Source organism: Corvus hawaiiensis, chromosome 26, assembly GCF_020740725.1.
Source record: "Corvus hawaiiensis isolate bCorHaw1 chromosome 26, bCorHaw1.pri.cur, whole genome shotgun sequence".
NCBI classification, from domain to species: domain Eukaryota; kingdom Metazoa; phylum Chordata; class Aves; order Passeriformes; family Corvidae; genus Corvus; species Corvus hawaiiensis.
The window spans coordinates 30,461,385-30,488,598 of NC_063238.1; the positions used below are offsets into that span (position 1 = coordinate 30,461,385).

General features: G+C 38.0%; 1 long non-coding RNA gene across 1 annotated transcript; it reads right to left on the minus strand.

The window, feature by feature from the left end:
- Positions 1-535: 535 nt before the first annotated feature.
- Positions 536-26,454, minus strand: LOC125338421. The gene is made up of 3 exons (XR_007208306.1): positions 26,290-26,454; positions 21,462-21,526; positions 536-3,958 (listed from the first exon to the last, which is right to left on the minus strand). It is a non-coding gene; the product is annotated as an uncharacterized LOC125338421 (long non-coding RNA).
- Positions 26,455-27,214: the final 760 nt, after the last annotated feature.

The window sequence follows — 27,214 nt, forward strand, 5'->3', positions numbered from 1 at the left end:
CTGGTCATTTTCTGCCACAAGTTAGAAACATGCCTGCAAAAGTCCAAGAACTAAGGAAAGTTAGTTTCTGCCAATCATGACTTACACAACCTGAGATCATCTGCTGTTGTGCCTTTGGCAGGTGAATAGCAGAGTAGATCCTTCTCTTCCCAGCAAATCCCGTAAAAATTCAATCAATAACACATCAAACCTGTCTGATGATGATGACACAGAAAGCCATGTTTGACATCTCTCTCCCCTGACAAATTATTCCCCCCTGACAAAGAATTCTCATCTCTGAAAGACAGAGGACAGCCACATACAAATCACATGTCAAACAACTGTAAAATTTAGGATCCCACTGCCTGCACCTACCAATAAATGGAATACAACAGCTGTCTCTCCTGAAGGTTTGCTGACATTCAAAGTTTTCTTTATTTATTTACCCCTACTGAGGGCATAGTGGAGTGAAAAAGCATACAGGCTTTTTACTTCACACACAAGGAATAAAGAAGACAAAACTTTGAAATTGCATTTTGTGAAATGTTTTTGGGTTGTTTTATTCAAGCAGTAAACATTGTGGTATAAAAATAATCTTTACATGAAAAACATATTATTCCCAGCTCACAATACACTCTTAATTTGACATTTGAAGTTAAAAATTAATGGGACTGGTGGTTTGGTCAAAGAACATGTATTTTTACTGACATAACAGAAGGTTGCCGGTAAGTTTCATTATATTTATTACTACTGTAACTGTCTTTAAAAGCATATCAATGAACAGTATAATTTTAGAAATTAGAAGGAGTTCTGTGAAAGTAAGACCAGGTTTTGTATTTTTATTTTCTCAAATAAAACAAGCAAATTTACTCATCAAATTAATAACTGCAAAATATATTCAGAGCTTGGCAAGCATTTTCTGAAAATTCTAATTCTTTAAAATTCAATAGGAAAGATTAAAATAAATGTTACTTATGTATCAGATTGAAAGTCTTCAAATTTTCACCAATATTGTTCCACATAATTTGATGAACATTTTCTAAAAAAATATTTGAAATTAATGAAAGCCTTTGAATTGTTAGAGAAGTTGTAAATTTATGTCTGCAAAAATATGCCTAGAAAGAGTTTTTCTGCTGTCTGTACAAAGTTCTGAATTTTAAACTAACGCTGATGAGACAACTGTGGTTGAAATTGTTTGGGATTTTTACTTTCTAGAAGGAATGTTAGTAGTAGTGAATTTTTAAGCATGTCTGCACATAGCAGTTATGCTATTTGCAAATCATATGCAAAAGAAATCCATTTGCATGCAGTGGGATTTAGACCAGCTATGAATCCCACAAAAATCTTATGTCAAATTCCACAAAAATAAAGATGTTTAGCCACTGCTTTCAATGAATTAATTGCTTATGTTCATAGAAACACTGACCATATTTCCAAAACCTCCAGAAAGGATCTTTCCAAGAGCATCAATGTATCTCCTCTGAAGTAGTTTTGCAGAATTGCTCCCATAACTACCTCAAAGGCTGGTTCATTTTTGAAATAAATATTGTGGTCTTTATACAACAGAAACCAGATTCATTGTAAATAGTGCAAGGACACATATAAAAGGACCTTCCAGCCCATTCTGTGGAGTGGAAATCTCCCAGGGGAAGGTGGGTGGTGTTGACATCACAGCAATTTTAGTAAAGAGTTCTGTAGGAATTCTGCTGATGTACTTTTTTCCCTCAAAGTAAGTACCTCACTTCTTGGTCAACCTTGACCACACATTTTTTGTAGTATTTGTTCATCTCTCATTCCTCAAAGAAGAAAGTTTGTCGTAATAATTTTTCTCTTTCCGTGTCTTTCATTGGCTTCAATTTACCCTGTACCAGCAGCTAGGTTAAATTCTAGCCTGAATCCATTTTCTATGTTTTTCTGAAGTTCTGTTTGCCAAGGTTGTATTGGTGATTAAGATATGAATAATCTGAGATTCCACTTGCCATGTCTCATTTTTTTTTTATTTTACCTTCAAAATATTCCATTTCTTTTTCATAAGCAGAGCTAAATCAACATGGATTCAAGATTTTTGATTAGCAACAGACAGCAGAAGGAAAAAGTTGGAGGAACAGGGATAAAATTGGAGGAACAGGGATCCCTATTAACATAGAGATCGTTTAGCCAAGAAACCCTTTACCACAGGGTGTATAAGGAACAAATCAATTATAATCAAGCAGTTCAGAGGTCTTCCTAGAAGAATCTGGAAGTGGAATAGAAAACGTCATTCAAAACTCTCAAGTGTATTTTGGACAGAGGCAGAAAGCATGGAAGTTATTTTACTTTTTTGTTGCAACTAATAGCTACTGAATTTTGTTACAGACCTTTTTCGCAGATGGTCATACCTACCTTGCAAGACCTAAGGCAGATACTCCCTGAGGTCAATTTTTGAGGGAATAGATCTGGCAGGAGCATCATGCACCTTCCAAAATGCTCTCCCAGTTCTGCTGGCCACAAATTCTTTACTGACAGCAGTCAATGATGGAGATCTCAAGAGGTTACTGTATTCAAGTCTCTTACTGCACATCCTAATTCAGCTTGAGTCACTTTCACCTCTTAACCACAGCCCCTGAAATTTCCATCATCACATCCTTCTCTCATATCTTCTAGCTTCTGGGTCAGCATGTAAGCTACTGCCTGTTTAATACTTTTTGGTGTGCTTCTGCTCAGCAGTCTGTGTCAGTGACATAGGAAGGCCATGTGTCCTAAGACTTGCTCACTGCGTCAGTTCTCTCTGTCACTCCCTCTGTCTTCTCTGACAGTTCATGGTTCCAACAGTAGGAAAGAAAACTGTTCAATGGCAGTGAACTCTGCTCACCTATTTTGCTGTCCTTTCTGATTATTTCAGTTGTGGTGAAGAATGGACTCCAAAACCATTCCAGACAAGTCTGCAACTCAAGCTCCCATGGTTTTCAAAGAGGTCCTCATGTCTTTCAAGAAGAATCAGGATTGGCTCCCTTTCAGGTCCCATATACTTTTGAATTCAGGAACATCTTCTGATCTATTCTGATGCTTACCTTAACCTCAAAGTAAAGTAGGCAAGTAAGGTCTTGAGCATGCTAGGTTATGCATAACAGTCTGGATGTTGCCTCTCCAGGATAATCTGCATTGCACAAAGCCAAATAGTTGCATACTGAAATTTTTCTGGATAAATCGACACACTCCTCCACATAGGTAAGATGCAGCAAGGCACTGCTTTCTGCTCTACTTTTAAGCATACTGCCAGCCCCCATGCCCTGACTTGACAAATATTTCAGATATCCTAGTCTTGAGGATTTCTGTGTCGACAAATGCAGCTAACATTCTAAGGAGTGCTTGATCATCTGACAATATCCTCTAGTCCAGAAGAAATAAAGGCATTGGACTTTGGTGTAGCCTTGAAACACTACTGTTCGAAGTACCAAGAAGTGACTGCTTTCAGCACATTTAATGTAAGAACATGATTGTATGCATCAGAGCTGCAGTCAGGATCCAATTCCTACTCCATTCAATGCAGTCAGTCCCATCCTTGGGGCTGTAGAGAGTCCTGGCCTCACTGGAATAGAAATCTGTTTGCTCTGGTAGTTTGGGTTGGTTTATTGTGACTTCACAGTTTTGCAACAGTTTTATTGTACCCCACTGTCGGCATGAGGGGAAGAGAAAGTTCAAGAGAGAAATACCAGGACTTCTGCTGGGCTGGAGATGCTTCCTGCCACAGTTCTCCTGTAGGTGGAATGCAACATATTTAACACTGCCATAAATGGTTCAAGGTTTATTAGAAGCAGGCAAATGTCATTTCCTTCACAATGTAAAAAGTACTTTAGTAGACTTGTAATATTCATCATCACTTTTGTGTGGCATCCATGGGCTCTCTTAACAGCTGAAATACAAATGGAGAAAAGAGATTCCCTGCCACAAGGACGTCATGATCTAGTCTTTCAAAAAGTGTGCTGAAGGTAGTGATGGGCTGGAGAGAAAGAAGAAGAGACATCAGCATTTTGAAGCAGTTATGCACTGGGAATAAGTTCACATCCCAGCAAAAAGACCAGGAAGAATGATTGTGCTGCTTTTTACATTTTGGAAAGGACAGAAACAAAAGGTTCTAGTAACCGTCTTCTTGTAAAGTCTCATGGAAACTCCTTTTTCACGTGGGACCTTGATGTCCTGGGATCAATACAGAGGAGACCATCCAAACCCTTAAAGCCTCACCATGGTAAAAATATGTTTCTCAGAAGGTGTTCTGGTAATATTCATGCAATTGTAATTTTAGTCCCTCTACTTTGTCCTGTTACAAAGGAAAATAAGGTTACTATTTTAAATGCAGATATTGTTGTACAAATGGCCAGAGCAATGTTGCATGAACTGTTTCCATGCTTTTTGCCAGGCAGTTTTACAGATGCTGGCAATAGAACAGCAATGACTTGAATCTATTTCTTTGGGAATGAATTCATCAGGCTTCACTCACAGCATAATTTGAGCAATACAGGAAGTTTTCTGCAAATCTTTAAAAGCATTTAAGAAGTGCCTCAATCAGCATGAACAAAATGTATGAAGAGTTAATTCCTAGGTTCTCCCATATTCTCAACTATAAGAATAATAGGACAAGTTCAAAATGAAAGCAATTTTTAGCTTAAACAGAATTAGTCTTAGCAACGAATTTGGGTTTACTGTGCCAAACTGTTGTTTGGGTTTTAGGGTAAAGTTTTCTTTTCCTTAACTAATTACTCCCTAGTTATCCTTAAGAAAAACTCAACATTTTCCATTACTCATAGCATCTTGCATAGCTATGTGGGATTTATTCCTGCGTATAGATGAAATGGAGATCATCCTAACCCTCTATTTTATTGTTATCTGTCATTGTATCTTACTTCAGAAACACGCTATGCCTCAGTCTTTATTGAAAATTTTCAGGTCATGGAGAGCTCAGGTCACAGTCTTTAAGTTCTCTACTTCACAGAAATCAAAAAAATCCTACTCTAACTTTCTAAAAATGAGAATATTCCTTCTTATATGAAAAAAAAGTATCTGAGTGCTGTCTCTGTGACTGGTGTACCATACTGCATCCTAGATCACACAATGTATCACATTCACATTTGGTGCAATTCCTTGGCCCATTCTCTCACATAATAGGTTTCAATAGAAGACATTTCAGAGCAGAGGGGCTTTAGCTGAATGGATGGATCCTTGAGAAAGTCAAGGCAGGACCTCTATAGAAACAGATTTTGGTGATAAGGGAAAGGTTTCCTCAAGATGGTACCTCATTTAAGGGTCACAAAAACTTACAGCAAGACTCTGCAATTGAATGGGACTATCAAAGAAAGCAGCAGAATCACACAAGTAATCGCAGCAGCTTCGATCTGAAACTCCATGTGATTGACCCCATTTACTTTGACACTGATCATTCTGTTCTTCATTGCTCTATATGGAAATTTTCACCTCTACACTGTCTGCCAGTCTCAATGGTAGTAATGATGAAATGGTGGAAGTACCATAATGTTCTCGATGCATTTGTTTACTGCTCATAGGAAGAGGTGGAGGTGGAGGTGTTTTTTCAGGTGAGGCAGCTGTGGAGCACTGGCGCTAAGTCTGTGACGGAGCTCCCCCTGATGGTGCTCTGCAAATGTAAATGCACGGATGGGGGTCCCAGGTGCTGCCCCTCCAATTTCCGCAGCAACAAAGGCTGATCAGACCAGTTTGGTCTGGAAAAGTCTCCCACTGCATTCCTCCTGAAAACAGATTATGGATACTACAGAGCAGGACCCATATTTTTTTCATTAAATGTTAGAAATCCCCCTCATCCCTAAAGATAAATAGGGTGGTTCTGGTGGTGGTACTGAACCACGGAACTGCTGAAGGCCTCACAGAGAGGAGACAACAGAGCAAATATTAAGAGCATTTGTTGGGCTGTTGTTGTTGTTGCATTTTCTCTCACTAATCCCTTTGCCATGTAGAATAAACTAGCTCATGATTTTTTGAATCCTTGAGCTTGGCAATGCTGTTAACATGTAACAGAGTTTGTGTCTGATGATCCTCCAAAATAAACTGACTGTATGTGAAGTGACAGGGGAACTTGGGCATCAGATGTAAATCCTCCACTGCAGGCTAGCAGTATTGCCAGGGCCAAGTACTGAAAAATCATGAGTTGGATCCCTTAAAAATCACAAAATTCTCTTTAAAATCATGACTGTTGCATAAACAAGCACATTTTGGTTTTGATTGCTTTTACATTGTCTAGTGGTCCTTGGAGCCTTCAGGCTACGTATGAGTGATACTTTTTATTTCCAGATTTCTCCCACAATATATGGCCTTGAAACATTTTTCTTTGATATATGAACACTGACGTTTTAACAAAAATCATATGAACCCTCAAACTAGGTCTTTAATGAAGACACCAAGATCCTTGCAATAAAATGGAGCTAGGGAGAATTGCATGGTCTAAGCATAGGGCTACTGAATAAAAACTTCGAATTATAAACCTGTCTGAGACAAAAATCTTTACCTCAATTCCCAGACAAAAATCTTTACCTCAGTTCCCAGACAAAAATCTTTGCCTCTAGTTCAACTTCTACATCTGCACAGCAGGACTAATGGTACTTTATCCCAGGGCTTAATGAATATGGTGATTTTACCATTTATCTTACTCAAATATCTTGAATATAAAAAGGCTTTGCAAATTCTATACAGTATTATTCCATGCTGGTTTATCCTCTAACGAAAAACTCGATCATAGCATACATTCAGGTTTTTAATTTTTCTAACCAACATGTCCTAGAACAGGGTTTTTTCTGTAGAAAATAACAATGAGGGGGGCACAGAACACAGCCTCAGTGGGGTGCCTGCTCCCTGATTTGCAGCCACTCCCGGGACTGGCTGGCTGGCGTGGCGCAGCTCTGCCTGTCAGTGCTAGTGGAATATTCCATTATACATTAAACAATGTTTTCCAAAACAGATGAGTTATTTCTTACTGAAAACAACAATAACAACCCAATCCCCTGGAAGAAAACTTAAATCATCTGTATTACCCAAATGGCAGGGCAGAGACTATCAGTGCAGTTTCATTCACAGTGTTGTTGTCAGAGCCACACCTAATGACCTCCTGAGATGATCTTCATGCCCTGAGATGGTACCATAAGCATAGGCATTAATTTAGTACCAGGAACTATAGTGATTAACTTCAAATGACTGGCTGAAATACTGTGGTGAGATGCTTCTGAGCCTGTGTCAGAACAACAGGCTAGCCAATAAACACTGGCTATCTCAGTTTGCATTTAGATCACTCCCTTTATCCAAAGCACGTTATAAATATCAGAGATTTTTTTTGTCTCACCCCAGACAAACAGATAAAGCATGGTTTAAGAAGCTCCACAGGGAGCAAAGTCAGGCATCTGCATTTGCTATTAACAGTACAAGTGAGTGGTTCAAGGTCCAATGACTCTGTCCCTCACATTTCCCTAAATAACCAAGCACTGCAATATTGCTGCAGTTTAAGCACCCAAGTCACAAACTGCAGTCAAAGTTGCTGGCACAAGATCATTAGCAAATGACTCCCTTACTCTGTTAATGTCCTGGGTTCATACCCTAACCACTAATTCCTGTAGGAAATGTATTACTCGTTATCATGGTTGAGTACATGATTCACACTTTCTGGAAGGTTTCATTTTATTCTTGAATAACATAACTTTAATTTTTCAGATTTTCTGATGTGAACCAATGTAAATCATTCTTTAGAACCAGGGACATGTTTTAGGGGAGCAGTTGCTCCTTTATTTTGACTTGTACTTCTCCCAGGGGCATATCCCCAGGAAGTTACTGTACACATGGTGTATGTGGGATTTAATAAATAGGAAAGACATGAAATTTAAGTGATTTTTGGCAGTTATCCCTTTGTAAATGTTAGCTTTTTCCCTGCAAAGGGTGTGTAACCCTTAGTGAATCAGCCTTTTAGTGTTTTATTTGGTAACAGACTTAATAGTATGTTGTACAGTGTCTAAAGGCTTAAGATTAAAATGATACGTATCCGGTAAAAGGACTGAGCTAATCCCCACCAGCTGGAATACAGTGCTGAGGGGCCCTCCTTTCTGGATGGATTTTGCATTGGAATTAAGACCTCTTCTTAAAACAAATGAAAGAAAGTTTGCAGAAGCAAAGACATACAGTAGTGGAGCAAAATGAAGTTGCAGCAATAAAGCTACAGAAACCCTTCTTTTGACTGGTTCCAATCTTCTGGACTAGCTCAGACAAAGCTTGCTGCAGTGCTGGGGCAGACAGCCCTTTTCTGCTGTGTGCAGGCATCAGTCTAATAAAAAGCCTTCTTCCCGATTTGGAAGATGTATTACTTCTGGATTCAAATGCTTCCAAAAATATATGAGATGTAGAAAACACTCCTCATTTGCCAGAAACACATTGGAGTTTTGCTTACATTACATTCTTTCCTCGTATATGTTTGAAAAAAAAAAAAAAAGGAAAAGAAGGGAGGGGGGAAAAGAGACTGTAATACATTGAACTAAAAACTTTCATCACAATGATAAGATATAACTTTGGGTAAGGAGACTGGGAGACAGCTCAGTCAATACTGTCTTGAAATCTTCTTTTACACCTCTTTCTGGAGTATAAATATGGACTTCGTCCAGTTTTCCCAATCTGAACGACTTTGGCTGGGGGAGGTTGGTATGGAAGTCATTTCCCCTTTAGGTGCAGTAGCTGCTTTCCACAGACTCAACAAAGACATGAAATATCATTAACATCTGATTCTGAAAGGCTGACAACCACTTCTTTGTTTTACACAGCCGTCCAGGGAAAGCTGCTGTGTATTACCATATCGCAAGCAAAATTATACCTATTAAGCTCTGATAGGAGCTCTGGAATATTTCTCTCATTTGTCCTGGGATATGGTGATTGAATATGTCTATTGTTTCCACAACCAACATTTCATAATTTAAATGGTATTACGTGTAAACATTGCTTCAGTTAAGGGTGGGTATTGCTGGGCCAGGCTCCTAAGCCTGTGACCTGTTTGGGACACGGTTACAAGGATAAGGGCTAAAACCTCCCATATTAAAAAGCCAGAAAGAGGTGAGATAGTTTATCCAGTGGGTGCTGAATCACAGTAGAAAATAGTCTCCTCCTTCTTCAAACAAGCAGGAAGACTCTGCAGGCCTCAGCAATGCTTCTCTGCTCCACAATAGAAGCAAAGCAAGTTGAAAGTCTTGCCCAGGGGATTTCTCGACTCCAGAACTCATTGGAAAAGAAACAGGGAAATGCCACTTTTTATGTGGGCTTAATTCTAAAAAACAATCAAAGCATTCCTCTAAGTTATTTTAGAAGGTGCAAAAAGTGTCTTTGTTTTTCTCTAATTCTCTCTAACAACCCATCAGGATCACACTATTAGTGCTAAAATCTTCTATCAGAAATTAGATTTCTTGGTCATATACAAGAATTATTACTCTTTTTTCTTTCTTTTTTTTTTTTTTTTTTTTGGTTAACTGTATGAAAAGAAAATTGAATTTTCAAGTAATGAAGTTAGCTAATTATTTGCAGGACTGAGCAAATCCTCATCGGATGAGGATTTTTTTTTTTTTTTTTTTTATAATACATATAATTAGCATAAAATAAACCTAGTACTATAAGTTAAATGTTTTATTTGAAGGAAAGACTTAAACCTGCATGTCTAAACTGATCCAGTTTTAATTATTCTCAGGTTCTCAAATCTTGCAACAAGCATAAATAAAAACTTCCCTGTTCCTCTGTCAGAAAAAATAGTTAAGCACTGTTATCACCCCCATTTTACAGAGAAACTACTTCCAAAGCAAGGAAATACTTTGGTGAAAGGTCAAAAAGAGCATTTGTGTCAGATCTGGGAACAAAATTGTTATCTGCTGCCTTCTAGGCATTTGCTTTAACCACATCCTTCCTTCCAATACACTGCAATTTCTTTTCACCAAACATTTCTTTACTGCTTATTTCTTCTTATAAAGCTCCTGAAATCTAACTGGAAAAAAGAGTGCAAAAACTTTACACAAGGCATTTATGTCCCTCTTTTGTTCATTTTTTCTTTAATATTCTAGTGAAAACATTTTCTGGAAATTCAGAGGAATGTTGCAAACTGAAGTGCTGCATGAAGATACTTAACAATAATATCACCAAGTGGCATGATCTCCTAGGGGTGCAAGCAAATATTCTGTGTTACAGTTATGACTTTCTATTTGAAATTCAGTCCTTGGTGTTATTTGCAGGGTCAGCAATGAAGGCAGTGTGGGATACTCTGGCAAGGTTTTGGCTCTTAAGCTATCTTGTGCAGGTTGCCCTCGAAGAGGCATTTGCCCCCATACAGTGTAACTTCTCTTCTCCCAGAACTACTGCGTATATGTAAATAAGATAAGTTACATTTGGAATTTAATGATCCTGCACCACTTTTTTTCTCCTTTTGCAGAAAGGTGCCCTTCAAAACACTGTTTGGAAGGGAGGTCAGCCTCTGTCAGAGTATGTCAAGAGAAGATATTAGTTTAAATTCGTGTTTATGCTGCCCTCACCTGAAATATAAGTCCAAGATCAAATATTAAGTATTTGAGCATATTCAGCATAATTCAAAGAAAAATGGCCAAGGCTGTATTTTGAACTTTGGGTTAATTTACCTTAATGTACTCTCTCACCTTATTTTGATCAATATGTTCATGTCTTTTTCAGTCATAGAGAGAAGCAAAAAGCAAGAGCAAGATGTGCTTTTCATTCTCTCACGCCATCCCTGCTTTTGCTCACTCACTAAACAAACCAGTTACAATACTTTATTAGCCTCCTTTCTGTGTTTATATTCCAAAAGCCCTTCTACTCCAGTGTCTGTCTTTTCCTTGTGTCAGGCAACTGGCTGCAACTGCTTCAAAATCTCAAAAATTTGTTGCTAGTAACTCAGTCTAAAATTTTCAGACAGTGTATTAGGCTGAAGTAAAGCACACACGATGCAGTGCCATTGGGGTTTTCTACCTGCTTATAGTAGCTTTTAATTTGCTGCATTAAATTAATAGCTAATTTAATAGGACTTTTAATGCAAGGCATTTTCATGTGGAGTTTCTCGCACTACAAATCACATTGAGGTTTGTGTACAAACATGGTGATTCTCATCCTGTTTAGTAGCACAAAATCTAAAATACAGACCTGTTTTTTGAGGACTTCCTCTGCTTAATTAAAAAAACCCTCACGGAAAATTTCTGCATTTTGTACTAGATTTGAAGGAAAAACAGCCTGAACCATTTAGTTAATTTTATTGCCACATTTCCCACCCCAAATACACTGATAACAGAGTCTTTTTTAGGACTTCTAACCTTAATTGCCTGGATAGTGTGAAGCAATACCTGATTGGGGAAATAGTAAGCATTTTCACCTTGTTTTTAGATCATTCACTTTATTTGGCTCAGTAATTTGGCATGTTAGTATGTCTAAAAAAATTAAAAATAAAAAAAATTAAAATATTTTTTAAGGGCACAGCCACTTATATTTTATGCAATTCAATTAACTTCTCTAAAAAGTCTATCTAAATTCCATTAATGCTTAGCCAATCACATTGGATTAAGTTCTTCTTCTCTATTTGTCTCAGCCCTGGAGTTTTGACCTTTTACTTTTGTGAGTTTTCTTTTATGAATCTCTTTCCTGGGCACAGTATTTATCCATGTTGGTGGTACCCGAGTGGAGAAGAATGGTATGGGAGGGAGGATTGATGTGACCAAGCAAAGAACCTGCCAAGAAGTTCAGAACCTAAATGCTTCTTCGGGTGTGAGTCCAACTTCAAACTAAGACCACCAGTGTGTTTAAAGTATAATGCAAATTCTGCCATAAATATTAAGGGCATTTTATGGCTAAATGACTGTATATGCAAGGCAGGGTTTTCTGGACAAGATCTCTGCCATGTTTCATGTTGTTTGGTTTTAGGACTCGACTGCCGTGCAGGCAAGACACTGGCCTGGTCTGTCATTTCTGGGATGGGGAACGGCAAGGCTGCAGGCAGCTCAGCTGCATCTCCATTACTTTTCCATGGACTCTTTCATAGGGCTGAAAGTAAAGACCAGGTGTATGTCTTTGTTCTCCTTAGGTAAATATTTCCTCTTCTCCAGCAGTGTGCCGTGCAGGGCAGCCAACATGTATCATTCTCAAACAAGCAAGGGAAAAAGAGATTTCTTGCGGTCTGGACTACCTGCTCTCCAACAGCAGGGATAAGAAGAAAGGTGATGTTACCTTTTCAGCTGTAGCTGCTGTTCTGGAAACACCTTCCTAACATGAACCAATCAGTAAAGCTTTGAAAGCTGGCTGAATCTCTTCATACATAAGCAGGAAGTCAGTTAAAACATGGGAGATTCATGACATTGTAAAAGCCTGTGAAAGTGATAGGCAAGAAGGGAAATTGCCAAGGAACTAAAATTTGACCTCTTTCATCCCATTGGTAGCAAAACTTTGCAGTGCTGCCAGAGGAAATGAATCAACAGAACTCAATTTATAAACACACAAGATCAGACAAAAGTGACATTAAACATTTACTGAGCTTTCAAAATAGGAGCTGCACTTCACATATCAATACTTAACAGAAAAGCATGCTTTTAATCTTTTTCTTTTTAATGAGCAGCTCCAGGGAATTAAATATTTTGGGTATTTTAGGACTAAGTTACAACACAGGTGAATCTGATAGGGTTTCCATTATCTGGTATCAGGTAGGAGCTGTATATCAGAAAGGAAGGTGTGACAGAATGCCCTGTCACAGAGATGGAGCACACATTGAGTGTTTATTTTTTCAGACTGAATATCCAGTCCCCAAGGTGAAACAATAATGAATGACATCTTACTGACTGCCCAGACAGATATGTTGTACTTTCAGATAATATGTAGTAATTCAATATCAATACTCATAAAATCTTGTGTTCATGGAAACCAAAGGAAAAGAAACTACTTTGCCCAAGCTGGGTTTCAAGTTAACAAGATAAATGTGGGGGGTTTGTGTTATGGTTTTGTTGTGGATTTTTTTTTTAATTCATGATTTGCATTTTAATTGGGTTTGGATACATTTCATTTTATTTATGATGTGTTGGGGTTTCACATTTATATTTTTGTTTCAATACACTTGGTCAACCTACATTTCTTTTTAAGTCCTTTACTCACTCTTTGTGTGAGATGCAGAAAACATGTAGGCCTTCGTTTTCTGAGCCTGAGTAGGGAAGTGGTTGTACTTGCACAGACACTATTAGTCTGCTAGACACATGCACTTGCTTTTGGTCTCCTGAAACTAGACATTAAGCTTAATATTAATATTGATCAAAAAGGAAGGACCATGCCTATGAAAATATTTGGAAAAAAATTAATAGTTTTTCAAAAAGTTTTTCAGAGAGTTATTTTCCTTAATTATGACAAAAAGTCAATGTTTTCATGGAAAGAAAACATGACTGATTAAAAATATGGTTTGCTTGGAAAAAAACCAAACCAATTTTATTTTGTGAAGCAGACCATCAGAATGTGCAACCAATACCTTTGGACAGAATGTGTGTACCCTGAATTCCAGCCTACCAGGAAATGCCCTCACTCTGCAGTCTGCAGATACGTAGACAGGTTTGTCACATGAAAGGTGTAAGGCCTGGGAGTAAAAAGAGAAATAATATTTATTTAGATTATAAAATGTACACTACTGAAATGGAAACAATCCAAGCCTCAAAGCAGCTTCAATGGAATTAGAATGACCACTTCGATTTCCTACTACTAAATAAATGGGACATATCATTACAGCAGTCTGACCACTGCCACAACAAAACCATCTTATGCATCTCCAAAGAGCCACAGAAGTTCCTAAACTCACCCAAGACATTAGGAGTTGAAAATCCATAGACAAGTATAGGTCTACTGCTAGCAGTTGTTGATTAACCTGTAAATTATGTGAAAAAGGCAAATCATTTTAACAGGTTCCATCTGTAATTAAGCTGTAAGTCATATCAATGTCATGTATTGTTTTGGAATGGAAAATTGCTGTCTCTATTACTGAGGATACTTGATTGCCCAGAAAATTAAAATTCTTTTCCGAAATGCAGACCTTGGTGATTCACATCTAGGAGTCTTCAAAGTATTTTTTAAGTAATACACAGAATTAATTAGACAAGGGAAGTAACTAGGTAAATTTAATTTTACTTCTGAAAACACAACATTCAGAACTTGAGCTTACACAAAACAAAAATGCAACTTCCAAGCAATGACAATAATCAAATTGTTGGTCAGCTCGCTAAGAGGAGAACTTGATATTCCTAGAACATCAATAAAACATATTATAATTTATTATAATTATACAGATTTTTCTAAAACAGACTAATTTATTTTCTGCTTAGACGACTGCACTACTCTTCCCTGGGCTTAGGGATCCCATCCCTTTTGGTCCTGGGTCATGGTAAGAATGTTCTTCTCTCTGAATGTTGCTTTCTTTACACATTATGCCTCTCTCCTTTTACAGTGAAGGGAGGGAATGGAATTCAATCTGCTGTGAATTCAAATAATTATATGTTCAACCTATATGTAGCACCAAAGCTTAAATATTACTGATTGACAGAAGAAACTGAAGATGAAACCCCTAGCTTATCATAATGTTGTCTCACATAGTATTAGTAATACCTGGCACACACTTCATGTTCAAAGCAATTCAGAAACATTAAGTAATTAGCCTACATATGATTTAATGCCTTCTGCCAAGATTGCTGTATACAAGCAAGTTGCTGGAAGAAACAGGAACTAAAACCATATTTAATCTGAGAATATGAGTAAAAGTTATAATAATAATTCTTTCAATTTTTCATCTAGGCTTTTGCCCAACATATTTTACAATTTTTTAATGAACAGGAGACCAAAATTCTGGTTCTTAGTTGCTCAGTAGTCACACTGAACTCATCAGTAGAGATATAAATCCTGAGTACCCATGACTGACAACGGGAGGACTAGACTGACTGTGTTATGTATTGTATATGGCACCTACCCTCTAAAATTCTATCACCCCCTGCCAGCTGCTGAACAGAAAAAAAAAAAAAAGTAAAAAAAAAGTAACACAGTATAAATTAAGAACACAAAACCATGTAAAGGGAGGTTTTACTATTTAAGGAAGCACAAAGAACTAAGGAAGGCTTTCTTGCTGAAACAGATTCATTGTTCTGAGCAAAAGTCAGAACTTCTGAATAACACAGACCTAGTCTGGGGTTGTGGTTTTTTGGCTTTGATTTCCTCATTTATTTATTATTTTCCACTGTTATTTTCTGAATTAACCACAGTCTCTGCCTCCATAGTGGAAAGACATTCTTTTGCTCCCTCTGAATGGCAAATAATTGTCTCTCTCCTACATATCTTGTAATCCTTCTCTTTACTCCTCACCTTATGTCAAGAAGGTGGACAATGAGCTGAAAAGTCTACAGAAGAGGAGTTAGTGATCCATTTAGCTCAGCAGCAGACCACAACAAGTTGCTGGAAAAAGCAAGCCTCCACAGCAGCAGTATATCCCCTGGCTGTGCCTCTTTGCACAAAGCAGATCACCCTGCAAAAAATGCATCAGTTTCTTCTACTCTTTAAACCCCACAATTATGGGTACATTTTTATCCCCAATGTAGATACATATACATTTATCCAAACAAAAAATATTTTTGAATATTATTGTCTCCATCTTTTAAACATGTACCACAGTTTTATGAGGTCTTTGGTGAGTGTAGGGTTAGTGGGAGCTGGCATGAGGCAAGTGATTGTTTATGGAGTCATAAGATAGAACAAAGACAGAGTTGTGCCAGCCAGTAGGCAGGTGGGGTCAGGATGCCTTCATTTCAATATGGATAAAAAGACAAATATACTATGATGTATGAAAAACATACAAGGAAAAACAAGCAAAGGAATGAGAAAAGGCAGAAGAAAACAAGCTAGGGAATGAGGCCAGGAGCATAAATTACGAAATATAAGTCCTTAGAAAGAAAATTACCTTCTGTGTTTTTTTGCTGGACAAGCATCAGAAAGAGTGAGCTTGGTGACAAGAGCAAGTGAGGAGGATATACTAGAGATCCCTTGAAGTAGCAGCAAGAAGGAGATGGACACGGACTAAGAGCAGCAGAGTGCTGCAGAGCCATGTATCCCCTGCCCACTGTCCTAGTGCTTCGGAAGCCATGGTGCGCTCAGCCAGCCAGCAGAGACGTGCCAACACAATCACAAGTTGGTTCCATTGATTCAGTTCCCACCCACTGGAAGGAGCTGGGAGGATCCTGGAGGTGGAGGGAGGACAGTCCCCTCATCCTCTCCTTCTCCTCCTCCCAGCATCACTGGCACTAATTCTCTCTCTCTGCACTCACTCTTTCTGTGAAACAGAAAATGGGGAGGGTGTAAGGAGAAGGGAAGACGGGAGGTGGCGGGTGCTGGTGCCCCAGCCTGGCAGCTGGGTGGGCTGTGGGGTCCTGGGGAACTGCAGGAGCCATGCAGAACCTGGCTGCTTGCACGTCCATCAGCACATCTCTGCACTTGTGGAGCGGGGAGGGGAATATTGGATATCACTTTGGTCGAGGCTGAATCTATAATTGAGAAGATGAGAGTTCATTACAGATTTTGGCCTTGGAGTGCTTGTCTTGGCAAGAGGCTTAGCTGAGTGTTAAAATCATTACCAAGTGGCCTAAATCTAAACAAACACCCACCTTTTCCATTTATTACCAGGATGAAATGACTTGCCTTGTAGAACTGAAATACCTATAGTTGTCAGCTTCTCATTTCCCAGTGGTGCATAAAATGCCCTCTCTTATGGATGTCTTTCCCTCTGGTCTAGCTTTCCCTTATGTTATTCTACTGACAAGAATTATGTATTAAATTACAAGCTATCTGTCGCAGAATGAGAGTTTCCCTTCACACCAGACAGAGGTCTGTTGTACAGAGTTAAAAGTTCCTTTCTCTCTAGTGCTGTGAAGTGAGGCAAATGTTAAGTAAAAAAAAGTAGGATGACTCTAACATGATTGTAAATGATAATTCAGGCATATACAGCAAGAGAGACATTTCTCATCTTATGAATAAGTAGCTGTATAGAACCAGACAATATTCTTACAACTGTTTTTGTCACTGCAAGTAAACTGGTGGAATTGTAGGTGTGGAGGAATGACTGTAGTTATTTTAGAGATTTCTTTCCCCATGTTTTTCCCCAAGAAGTCTGTCTATATTGTTCCAGCCTCCATGAATGCTTCAGGAACTGTGACCCATTTTACAATTCATTCACACAGACTACAGCCATTAGTATGCAGAAACCACAGCACTGTCCCTAAGAGAACAACTTTTTATTATTACAAAGGAGATAAAAATGATGTATTATATATTATGTTCCATCACTGAAAACCATCACCCATGAAATATCCCTCTGTTTCTACCTCCTTATCTAAAGATAGGCTGAAAAGAGAAGAAATTGAGCTACTGATTGGGGGACTTTCCCCTTATTTTATTTGTGTGTGCAGAACATACTCATGAAGAAACATGTGAAGCAAATCACTCAAAAGAGTGATTGGAAACAAATTTAAATGAGTAGTGTTTAAATAATTAACACCTGCCAAAGTAGGAACAGAGGCCTTATTGCTGATATTAAATCATATCCTTTAACGTCTGAAACAGATGACAGTAAGTAATTCCAAAACAGTCAAGACAGGAAACCAATTTTTAGTTCTTGGAAAGTTGAATTAGTTTCAATAAAGTTGATAAAAAGCCTATTTTGATTTTGCTAATTCTACTATGGAAAGCCAGTTTTACATTAATTTAATTTTTTTTTTTTTACTAATTTAATATACTGTAACTGAGCATTTTTGAATCATGATTTAAAGTATATTCATTATTCAGTAAACTAATGATGTATGTTCCACCTGGCTGCTGCAGAGCCCGGTAAGTAAAAACTGTGGGTAGTATCTTGTTACCAAGGACAAATACTGGACTTGCCAAGTTTCCAGTCAGTAAATATAACTCACAATAGTTATGCCAGATAGGCAAATAAGGATGTTCCGTTACAGAAGAAAAACCAAAAAAGAGATACTGTGTAGCAGCTCAGTATTAAAACTCAGCTCCATAAAAGCACCCATTGCAGAAATTGGCAATTTTGCCTGAGAGTAGACTGTGGTGTAATGATCTGGAGTAATGCCTAGAGTTTTTTATTCAGCAAGAGTTGTGTGCGTGTGAGAGAGAGAGAGAGAGAGAGAGAGAGAGAGAGAGAGAGTGTGTGTGTGTGTGTGTGTGTGTGTGTGTGTTTTAAAATAACATTAATGTTGAAACACACATGAGTAAAAGCAAAGCTATTCTGGCTGTCACCTCACTCCTAATTCACCTCCGTCTCCTGGTACTTCATCAAACTTGTGCTGCATGGTTTGATCACAGGTTGCTTGTATTTGGAGACTCCCTTCAAGTAAAAATATATCTGTCCATCTTAGATATTTTTTTCAGTGTCTGAACCTCCTACAGTCACTAATGGATGTTATCAATGCAGCATTGCCTTGAGGTCAGTCTGGGCATGCAATTGGCTGAGCCCAGCAGCTCAGAATTACTCTCCAAACCATAAAGATGTGAAGCGTGGTCAAGATCTTCACTCCCTGCTCCCTGGAGAAACACAGTTCTTTCCCTAAAGGACAACACAATTCTTTTGTTAAGCAAGGACTTTCTGGGGACAGAAATGGTCCACCATTAAAAAAAAAAAAAAAATTAAATTTAAATTTAAAAAAAATAAAATCCTCCAGTAAAGACCATGACAAATCTAATCACCTCCTGTTTCAAACATAACCCTCAGTTCTTTGTCCTGCCTTCTGTAACATAAATATAAAGAGATATTTATCTGAAAAAACCCACCTCTTAAAAACCTGATTAAACCCAGGCGATGGGGCCATCTCTGAACATGCATCGGGTGCTTTGTGTTGCGGATCCATCTGAGCAGGCCTGGCAGTGCTAATAGCAATAGCAAGACTGAAATCAGACAGGCCAACTAGAAACTTTGGCAAATGGCAACCCCAAATCCCCAAACTGTGTGCACATGTTCTCCTATAAGAAAAGGATGAAAGAACCAAATAATTTGAATGATGCATAGTCATATAACTTAATGTACAGTCGGCAGACATTCAGTTCCAGTAGCAATGGCTGTGGTATAAAGTTAATATAAAAGAGTACTTTGCAGATGAGGTAACTAAGCTACAGAGAGATCAAGATATCACTTGTTCCTGTAGAATTTGAATCAACCTTTGCAGTTAAAACATCCTTTTTCTGTATGCCTCATTTCCAAAGCACAGCAAAGGATGTTTGAGTGGCTACAGCATTCCTCAGTGAGAGCAACAGAGAGGGGGAAATCCTGGGGGAAGAGGGAATATTTCACCCCTTCAATGGCCAGAGATGGAATAAATGCAAAATATGAAATGAACTGACATGAGGTTCAGCCTCCCTTTGATTTTACAGTGGTCAGAATTGAGGACCTTCTTCCTATTTGCAAACACTGTGTAAACTTTCTTTTACACAGAACAACTGCATTTTTTTCTTAAAAAAACCCAAAAAATACATTTGACTTCTTACTGAAGAAAGGGAAAGGAAACTGAAAACTCCTTAGTTTGTATTTGAAGCAAATAGACATAGAAACGAGACTCAGAGTTTTGAAATGGAAGAAATAAAAGTGGGCTTTACTGGTTTTGCTTGTCCCCTACAGTGAAAATGTGCACTCTGAATTCAGTTATTCCACCCCACCCCCTCCAGAAGTCCTTTATTTAGAATATAGGTATTATAGAATAAACTTAAAGTTCCTTTAGACACAAATTTAAAAGTAGATCTCTCAAAAGCTGTATCTTCTTTTGTAGTTATGACAGGGCCTTTTCTGTATTAGAAACTAAACATTGGTAAAATCAAGCAAGTTCACTTTATGTCCTTACATTCCTCACTTTATTTTTTTAAATTTTAATTAAGAAACCACTTCCCAACTGCAGGCCAGCAAAATATTTGAGGGCTAAAATTAACAACTTGAAACCAATTTTTTTAATATAAAAATGTGTTTAGTTAAAATGTAAGAGGAAGTTTTCCAGATTGCCTGAGCAGACGCATACCTGCCCAGTCCCCAGGGCTGGCTGCACCTGCGGGAGCCTCTGCTCCCTTCCCGCTGCAGCAAGTGCTGCTCCTGTTGCCCCAGGAGAGGCAAGAGCTCTCTGGCAGCTGAGCCAGCAGTGCTGCAGTCACTTTGTGCCCAAGCTGGAAGATGTTTGCATTCCCTGCAGCTCGCCCATGACACAGTACCATCGACCTTTACAGATCAGCAGTGTGGTATTATTTTAACTCTTCTCCATTTTTTAAGATATCTGAGACAATAGGGCACTTAAGTAGTCCAATATTTTCAGAGTCTAAGTGCAGTGCTGTAACATAGGAAATACACCACCATCCTGACAGTGATGTTCTTTTAACAAATTCTATTTTAATGGAATACATGGATTAAAAATTAAGTCTATAAATTAACCTAGGAGTTGGATGTGAATAGGTTATTGCTGGAGAAGAGCACCACATTTAACGGTATTGTACAAAGAGGAACTGACAAGGTTGTGCCAGCTCATATAACATTATTTTAATCAGTTATGTGCTAATGACAAGAATAGAAATGAGACACAATTTAATGAAATAATGCTTTCCAGCTTTCCTTGGTCAGACACAGATTTGTCAGGTCATCTCTATACCTTGAATAGCTGCATCCTCTCCAGTAAAAATGATTCTTAAGTCCTCTTCATACTGTCTATGCAAACCCTGCTCCGCTTTCTTATTCTTCCTCGTCTAGTTTTCCAGTTTGAGTATCTACTTCTTCCTCTCTTTTTTACCTTTCTGGTAACATGTAGTCAAAAATGTCAGTCTACCAATGAAGTGCTTTTAACTGTCTTACAAATCCTCACCTTCTGTTTCCTCTCTCTCCTTTCTAAGTCTTTTGCTTTTGTTTAATTTTGCTTTATTCTGACCCAGTGCAATTCCTTTGGTGAAGCCAGTGAACAGAATATCATCCCAAAGCGTGTTCATTGAGCCCACCAGAAAGGCAAGGCCAGTGCACTGGCTTTGGCTACGTGTACAAGGCTTTGTTTCCTCTGCACTTACGTGCAAACCAAATAATTCATTGTATATTCGTCACCAATTGTAGTTTGTTAAGCTATGCTTTGACAATGCTTTGCATGACTAGAAGCATTCGGTTAGAGAACAACACTACTTGAGATGGTGGCCCATTTCACACCAAAAATAATGGACAGTTTAATATCCTAAATTAAAACCATCAAAAGCCACAAGCGGCACAGTGATTATCCACACTCTTTATTGCATACTTACCATCAATAAAAACAGTTAATTCATCTCAACACACAGACTTTAAGAATGGGGAAAATTAAATACATCAGTGAGGTATTTGACTAGTTTTGTAGTTTTCTGGCCTGAAATAATAAATATAGCTTTTCTGTAAAATTGTTGTAGAGGATGCCTCTTACCTTTCTTCATTCAAGAAGCCTGTGAAGTTTCTGAAGAAAGTTCATAGGTTGTCTTCTGAAAAAGACTAAATGGTAAAAATACAAATGTAACTTATTCTAAGTCTTGATTATTTGCTCACTATGCACTTAGATATTTTGCAGATGGTCTTTATGTGTATTAAAGTGACCACAGGACAAAAAGTTTAGAAAAATTCAGCAAGAATATTATTCTGGAAATAATACAAAAAAAGCACCACCTTGTCCCCAGAATACTGTTTGCTCTGTCATAACTTTTTACAGTGAAGGAGAAAAAAACAATGGCTTAAGTAATTTTGCCCATGAATATGCTATAAAATTGATGAATATTTAGTCTTGGGTGCTTTGTGCCCATGGCTGGAAATGGGAAGCTATTAGCAAGGACCTGACTGTGGGATAGTAGGTGTTCCCACTGAGTCCTGGAGGTCAAAGCCAGTCAGTGATACTCTTACTGAACCAAAAATCTCTGAAGCGGTGCCTTATATAGCAAATTATATGTTCTGAGAGCTCACGTAAGATGCTGTGCTTTAGTTCCACGAAGAACACAGACTTCAGCACCATTAACTAATCTGATTTATAATGAAAATTAATTATTATGGTCATTAGACTAAATGGCTTCTGTCATCTGCAAAGACATAATTGGTACAGAAAATTGTTTCATAGCTAAGGAACAATCAATCAACATGGGCCGAACATGAACATGTATTTTTTCCTCTCTGTTCTCTCACACAATGAAAATCCAAATACAGAGTGGGGGTCTGGGTTGCAAGGCAGCTCCTCCCACAATGAGTAATGACCTGAGGCAGACCCATCCCAGACAAAATGAGAAATGGTATAGGAAAGGAGAGATGGGGCTTATATGGCAAAAACCATGTTCCATACTCCTGCAGCCAGTACCACCTTGGCCAATGCTAGTAAGGGAGTGACTACTCAGCAGTTCTCTCAGCAAATCTGCATCATATACACACAGCATAGTGTTTATACTTGTCTCCTTAATTCCACCTTCACTGGTATTTAATGAAAGGGAGAGCAAATATTACAGAGCTCAAGTGCAAAGAAATGTGTTCCTCTTTCCATTCCTCCCCTTGAAACCAAAATATTTGATAGAACAATAATAGATGCAACACTAAAAACAAATTTTCTTCTTTCCAATCTCCAGCTGTCTCTCAGAAGCATGAAATTAATACTGTAGTTAATTTGAATTTCCTATGCTGTTTGGTTGGTTGCCTCTGGTTCAGAAATATATCATAAGCAAAGGTGGGAATTTTCCAAACCACATCTGACAATAGACCAAAGCTTGAATGAATCATTTGAAAAACTTATGATTGACCCATCTTTCAATTAAAATTTTCCAAGAAGATAATGTCTTTATTCAGCAAAGTTTACTGCAAAAAAAAAGTACCTTCTGCATTTAAGATACTGTAAAAAGCAGAGACATAGAAAAGCAACATGGAGGAAACAAAAAAGTTTTTAAATGGTTTGGGCACTCTTTAAGAGTTTGCATCTGTCTTACTTTAAAACTTGTCTACCTAAAAATTTGAGTTTATTTATGTAAAATCTAAACCCACTAAGATACTTTATTTTAGACAATTTATCAAAAGCATTAATAATTTCAAAATACATGCACACACACACACATACATATGCACACATTGTGTGCCTAATTTCTTTTTTTTTAATAGGTAAGCAAAACCAACCAGATTTTATTTATGTTGCTTATATTGATATGAACCATTCTTGGAACTATTAAAATCTGCCTGCCGAGGACTTCACAACATTACAACTTCTTCATCTGTGTTAGGCTGAAAATAGTTAAATTGATGGAATTCTTTGTGTGTTGAATGGCTTCAGAAACAGAGAATGCTGAGAGGTTGTTCTGTGGGATAAGAGATTGCTTGTCTTAATCTGCTCCATTTCCCAATCTTTTCTTTAAACCCATTCCAGATGATCTGGAATATTCAGAACCATAAATGTATTGAGTCTGGAAATTTGGAAAGAGAAAGTATTGAAACCAGAAAACCTGACTTCCTTAAGGAAGAATACAAGAACACGTGAGTTCTCGCCAAAGGGCTTGTGCTGGGTTCTGTATTCAACTTCTGGGACATTATTTTATATAAAAGCTGTTTTTTTCCATCAGAAGATAAGCTATTGTTCTTTGTACAGTCCCATACCAGAAGAACAATTAGAATTTTAAGGAAGGGATTTACCCCCCAGGACATGTAGCATAGTCACAGCATTTTCACAAATATGTGGATCTTGTTTCACTATGTCACTCAAGGTAACCAAGCCTAAATCTATCAAAGATGTTTATTTTTGAACACTGAGGCATATTTGCACAGAATTTAAAGCAGCAATAATGAAATGTTGAATGTGACTATCTCCTTGGGAGGGCTGCAGGAGTATTTCAAAGACATATAGGCAATAGTTGCTGTTCTTGTTTTGTCAATGGTAAAAAGATTTCAATGCACTAAGGCTGACTGGCTAATTTTTTAAGACCAATGGACACTGAATAAGACTGCAGGAGGAAACTGTAGAACATCCAAACCTGGTTTTAGGCTACTGTCATGCTCTGAAAATTAACCTTTGCCTCTTCTTCAAGGTCACAAAGTACCATTTTTCTACACTGCTGACCAGCCATGAGCCAGCCTAGTGATGGGCAAAGTGATTAATCCAATATTTCCTACCAGAGAACTCCTCAGTGGCAAGAGCTGGAATCTGAAATGATGGACATCTAACTTCCCAGCTCACCTCCTTCTTTATCTGAGATTATAAACACAATTTCTTCCACCACTGTAAACAAAATCCTAAGTGGTATTGATGTCTTCTACAGTATGTAATTTTGAAATGGTTCAATACTAAACAGTACCCCTCTCAATTGCTGTAATCTGTAACTGCCTGCAATAAGGTTCAAACAATCACGAGCAACACAGATGTTCTATTTTTTATTTTTTTCTTTTTACCACTAAAGAAATGAGTTTTTGATTTAAAAGTGTTTGTGATATGCTGAAAATCCCACATTTGGCAATAGGTGATGTCAGGTTTTCAGTAAAATGCAATGCTATTGAGCCACTGACAAGTGTCTTGTAAGCTATCGTCAATCAGAAAGAAAAAAATAAAAGAGTTCCATATTATTTTCAAGGAAAAAATAAATGTTTTTGCCTGACCTGGCTATGGATGTCAAAACATGTTTCAATAACACTGGATCCTGCCTTTGATTGAAATGTTTTCAGAAATTATCACACCACTAATAATATTGAAGAGGTGGGTAGGCAGCCAAGGTAAACACACCACGTGGCAGAGGATGGGGTTGACTATTTAAGAATGACGGGGGACAAGCAGCTGTCACCGAATTCTTGTGTGTGCTATACTCAAGATCACTGAAGAGGCGGAATGTATTGACAAAGAAATATTTGTGTATTCTTTCCCTTTCCCAGGCTGCAGCATTCTTATGTGCATAAATTCTCCAGACCTGTCGTGTTTTCCACTCCTTATGCTGCTTTTATGGATTCGTGCACATAGGGGAGAAAGGTTTTATGTATCCAATAAAAAATGTGAATGTGAAGGTATATAAACATGTAGAGTGGCTTATAATGATTTCCAAACTGCACAAACTAAGAAGAAAAGAAAGAAAAGGCAATAAGAGAATTATTCTAATAGCTTTTATGAATGTGTCCCTTCCACTGTTGTTGCCTACAGTTAACAGTAGCTGAACAATGAAAATACATTGGAAGACTGACTGAAACTCAGTATTTCCCCAGTGCAGGTATGTCTGGTCCTTTCTTTGCAGGCAAAATCTCTGGGAGGGATTATGAATTACAAGCAGTAAAAACACAAAGGCAACAGCCCTGCAGATGGATGGGACAAAATTCAAATAAAATTGAACTGAGCAGGAAAAAGGAGAAGCACAACACTTTCATTAAACTTGCAGGGTGAAGCACGTAACAATAAAAATGACATATTTCTATTGTAATAGGAAAGGCACAGTTTCTGTTTGGTCTGACCAGAAATGGGCATTTTTAACACAACTTCCACTTACGTCTCATCCACACAACTGCTCACTATCCTATGTTCATTTACCCTTGCACAGATCCAGTGAAGGCAGTCAGAAGAGGAACTGCATTTGAAGACTGGTAGGTAGAGAATCTCTGGGAAAGGAATTAACACAAAACTTCAGAACTTCTACCCCTGCTGTCAACACACAGAATAGACTCAGCTCATGCTTGGAGTCTCAGGACAAGCTGGCATAGCTGACATTTGGGCACTTACCTCCTTTTATTTGTCAGCTGAGCAAATCTCATACAAAAATCATGGAGAAGCAATGAATATCATGCTTTGCAAATTCTATTTCTACAGAATAAAATGCAGCATCCAAAGGCTTTAATGCTCCACATAGGTATTGCCTCAGCTTGCCAACTTCAGAGTGGAACCACACTTTAAATATTCTGCAGACTGTAGTTAAGTGCTGTAGTGTGTTAAACTTTCCAGTCTTACATATTTCAATTGATTCTTTGTTCTCCTCTTTCAGAACAGGTTAATGAAGCTAAAGGAAAGGAGAGGAAGATTGGCCATTCAGTCAAACTGCAACATATGGAAAATCCAACATTTCAGGGAATTCTAGGAGCAAGCTAACACACCTATTCTGGTGAGACTAGAATTAATGGTTGCTTATTCTTCTGTTCCTTTCTTAATTTAAGGATTTACAAGCACTTCTACACACACAAATTAGGTATTACATCAGTTGCCTGAAGAAGAGATTACAAATTTTTTTTTTCCAAAAAGAGAAACTAAGCCAGATAGATGCTAAATGACTTACCCAAGATCACAGTAGAGGCCAGGCTACTCTCTACACTCCTGGAGTTCTAGTCCCATTCATGAAATCCTGATCCCACACTCCCTCCCCTTGCAAAGAAAAGGGGAAAAGTTGAGGAAGATTACTTCGAGTTAATCCTGCTACATTTTCAGGATCCTTGTGCTGGAGTGTCTCAGTGGATGTGCACCCAAATAGACAGGAAATCAAATTACTTCCCTTTTCAATTAACTATTACAAAGTTTCCCAGTTCCTCACATATATAAAAAGTGCATTTTGAGCAGAAGCATTTAAAGGGATAACATAAAAGTCAGGAAGCAAAAAACAGAACATCAAAGTCACAGTAATTAGCTCCACATGTCTAGCTGATAATTAGAGATGTCTTTTTTCTTTTTTTAATAAAGAAAATGAAGATACCAGAGTGGATGCTACTTGATTAAATAAGCTATGTAATTGCTACGGCCCCATAATCATGAAGTCAGGGCACATCCCTTAGCTCAGACTATGCATGCATCTGTGCCACATGCAGATTTCCTTCATTGTACCAGTCCCCCTGTCCTCAACTCCTGTACACAAAGGAAAGAAGCATTCATAAATAACCCTGCTCCATGAGTGCGTCTGGGAGAAAATTACTTGTAAATGTCAAGAATGGCTGATAATAACTGAGAAGGCAAGCACAGAGGAGGAAACCATTCTCTGTGTGCATTTGCAAGCTGTTTTGGCCACAGCATGATCAGTAGGTCGCAATTAGGCCCAGCAGTTTCTATTTAAGTAGAAGTTTCTCCCAAATATGCAAAATGAGCTTAAGAGCTATGGGAGCTCAGCCTCTATCAGAGGAAGCCCTGCAACATTCTCTCAAAGAAAGTAAAATTAAACATGTTTTTTCATATACCTTCAAAACAATCACTGCCAGGGTCTAAAAAGATTTAAA